Source organism: Budorcas taxicolor, chromosome X (assembly GCF_023091745.1).
Source record: "Budorcas taxicolor isolate Tak-1 chromosome X, Takin1.1, whole genome shotgun sequence".
NCBI classification, from domain to species: Eukaryota; Metazoa; Chordata; class Mammalia; order Artiodactyla; family Bovidae; genus Budorcas; species Budorcas taxicolor.
In genome coordinates, this window is record NC_068935.1 from 80589144 (window position 1) to 80592605 (window position 3462).

Below are 3462 nucleotides of genomic sequence, written 5' to 3' on the forward strand. Positions count from 1 at the left end.
TTCTTCCAAGCAGCAAGCATCTTTTAATTTTACAGCTGCAGTCACCATCTGCAGTGACTTGGAGCCCAAGAAAATAAAGTCTGTCACTGTTTCCATTGTTTTCCCTTCTATTTGCCATGAAGTGAGATGCCATGATCTTCGTTTTTTGAACGTTGAGTTTTAAGCTAGCTTTTTTTTTTTTTTTTTTTTTTTTTACTTTTGTTTGCATTTATTCCCGGGCCATAAGTTTTTGTTTCTTCAGTTTTTTCTGAGATATCTTTTTCTTCTGTGCAACCTCTTCTTCTGGTTTAGGAACAATCTGTTCTTTTTCAGTAAGAATCATCTCAATGTGGCAGGGAGAGCTCATGTAGGGGTTAATCCAACCATGAGCTCTGTAAGTCCTGCACCACATCTTGGGGGCTTTGTTCACTTGGGTGTGCCCAATGACCAGAGAACCTACATCTAAGCCCTTACGGTCAGCATTACTCTCTGTATTTTTGAGCCTATTGCAGTTAAAAATTCAGCACTCTTTTTGGGCCACCAACCCTGCATCCAGTCCCACTGTTTGGCCTGTGCACATCTACCAACTCCACTGTTGTAACGACGGAATCCAGCTCACTGTTGTGATGATGGAATGGCACACATTGCTTCTTTAAAGTGACCTCCTTCAGATACTTGGTGGCTTTTCAGATATGCATACCCCTTATGGCCTGGGCAATTTCACGAGTGTTCTTAAAGTGAACACGAAGATTTGAACCTCTTGATTTGCATGTTTTTGTGGGGTTTTCTGGGTCGAGTGAATAGCACACCGTTTTTAGAGGTCATCTCAGGCCACTTACCTGAAAAAAAAAAAAAAAAACACCTAAGCTAGCTTTTTCACAGTCCTCTGTCACACCATCAAGAAACTCTTTAGTTCCTCTTTACTTTCTGCCATTAAAGTGGTGTCATCTGCATATCTGAGGTTATTGATATTTCTCCTGGAAATCTTGATTCCAGCTTGTGATTCATCCAGCCTGACATTTCCCAGAATGTGCTCTGCATACAGGTAAAACATGGTAACAGTCTACAACCTTGTTGTACTCCTTTCCCAATTTTGAATCAGTCAGTTGTTCCATGTAAGGTTCTGTTGCTTTTTGACCCACATACAGGTTTCTCAGGAGGCAGATAAGGTGGTCTGGTATTCCTATCTCTTTAAGACCTTTCCATGATTTGTGTGATCCACACAGTCAAAGGCTTTAACATAGTCCATGAAGCAAAAGTAGATGTTTTTATGGAATTCCCTTGCTTTCTCTATGATCCAACGAATGTTGGCAATTTGATCTCTGGTTCCTCTGCCTTTCCAGCTAGTACATCTGGAAGTTCTTGGTTCATGTACTGCTGAAGCCTAGCTTGAAGGATTTTGAGCATAACCTTCCTAGCATGCAAAATGAGTGCAATTGTCTGGTAGTTTAAACATTCCTTGGTACTGCCCTTCTTTGTGATTGAAATGAAAATTGACATTTTCCAGTCCTGTAGCCACTGCTGAGTTTTCCAAATTTGCAGACATACTGAGTACAGCATTTTAACAGTATCATCTTTTTGGATTTGAAATAGCTCAGCTGGAATTCCATCACCTCCACTAGCTTTGTTCATAGTACTGCTTCCTAAGGCCCACTTGACTTCACACTCCATGATGTCTGGCTCTAGGTGAGTGATCATAACATCATAGTTATCTGGGTCATTAAGACCTTTTTTGTATAGTTCTTCTGTGGATTCTTGCCATCTCTTCTTAATCTCTTCTGCTTCCATTAGGTCCTTACAGTTTCTGTCCTTTATCATGCCCATCCTTGCATGAAATGTTCCCTTGCTATCTCCAATTTTCTTGAAGAGATTGCTAGTCTTTTATTGTTTTTCTCTGTTTCTTTGCATTGTTTGCTTAAGAAGGCCTTATCTCTTCTTGCTACTTATTCTCTGAAACTCTGCATTCAGTTGGGTATATCTTTCCCTTTCTCCCTTGTTTTCACTTCTCTTCTTTCTTCAGCTATTTGTAAAGTCTCCTCAGACAACCACTTTGCTTTCTTGCACTTATTTTTCTTTGGGATGGTTTTGGTCACCGCCTCCTGTACAATGTTATGAAACTTTGTCCACAGTTCTTCAGGCACTCGGTCCACCAGATCTAATTCCTTGGATCGATTTGTCACTTCCACTGTCATTTAGGTCATACCTGAATGACCTAGTGGTTTCCCTACTTTCTTCAATTTAAGCCTGAATTTTGCGAATAAGGAGCTCATGATACAAGCCACAGTCAGCTCCAGGTCTTGTTTTGCTGACTGTACAGAGCTTCTCCATCTTTGGCTTCAAAGAACATAATCAATCTGATTTTGATACTGACCATTTCGTGATGTCCATGTGTAGAGTCATCTTTTGTGTTGTTGGAACAGGATGTTTGCTATGACCAGTCTGTTTTTTTGACAAAACTCTGTTAGCCTTTGCCCTACTTCATTTTGTACTCCAAGGCCAGACTTGCTTGTTACTCCAGCTATCTCTTGACTTTCTACTTTGGCATTCCAGTCCCCTATGATAGGTGGCACTAGTGGTAAAGAACCCACCCGCCAATGCCAGAGACATAAGAGATATAGGTTTGATACCTGGGTTGGGAAGGTCCCCTAGAGAAGGAAATGACAATCCACTCCAGTATTCTTATCTGGAAAATTCCATGGACAGAAGAGCCTGATAGGCTACAGTCCATGGGGCTGCAAAGAGTAAAACATGACTGAGTGACTAACACTTTCATGATGAAAAGGGCATCTTTTTTTACTGTTAGTTCTAGAAGGTCTTGTATGTCTTCATAGAACCATTCAACTTCAGCTTCTTTGGCATTAGTGGTTGGGACATAGACTTGGATTACTGTGACGTTGACTGGTTTGCCTTGGAAGTTAACCAAGATCATTCTGTCATTTATGAGATTGCATCCAAGTATTTTGTGGCTCAGCTGGTAAAGAATCCGCCTGCAATGCGGGAGACCTGGGTTTGATCCTTGGGTTGGGAAGATCCCCTGGAGAAGGGAAAGGATACCCACTCCAGTTTTCTGGCCTGGAGAATTCCATGGACTGTATAGTCAGTCCATGAGGTAGCAAAGAGTTGGACACAACTGAGGGACTTTCACTTTCACTGCATTCGGACTCTTTGTTGACTATGAGGGCTACTTCATTTTTTCTAAGGGATTCTTGCCCACAGTAGTAGATGTAATGGTTATCTTAATTAAATTCTATTCCCGTCGATTTTAGTTTACTGATTCTAAGATGTCGATGTTCAGTCTTGCCATCTCCTGCTTGGCCAGTTCCAATTTACCTTGATTCATGGACCTAGCATTCTAGCTTCCTATGCAAATATTGTTCTTTGCAGCATCAGACTTTACTTTCATCAGCAGACACATCCACAGTTGAGCGTCATTTCTGCTTTGGCCCAACCATTTCCTTCTTTCTGGAGCTATTAGTAGTTGTC

General features: G+C 41.2%; 1 pseudogene; it reads right to left on the bottom strand.

Moving 5' to 3' along the window:
* Positions 1-208: 208 nt before the first annotated feature.
* LOC128070046 (60S ribosomal protein L17-like) lies at positions 209-776 on the bottom strand (annotated as a pseudogene).
* Positions 777-3462: the final 2686 nt, after the last annotated feature.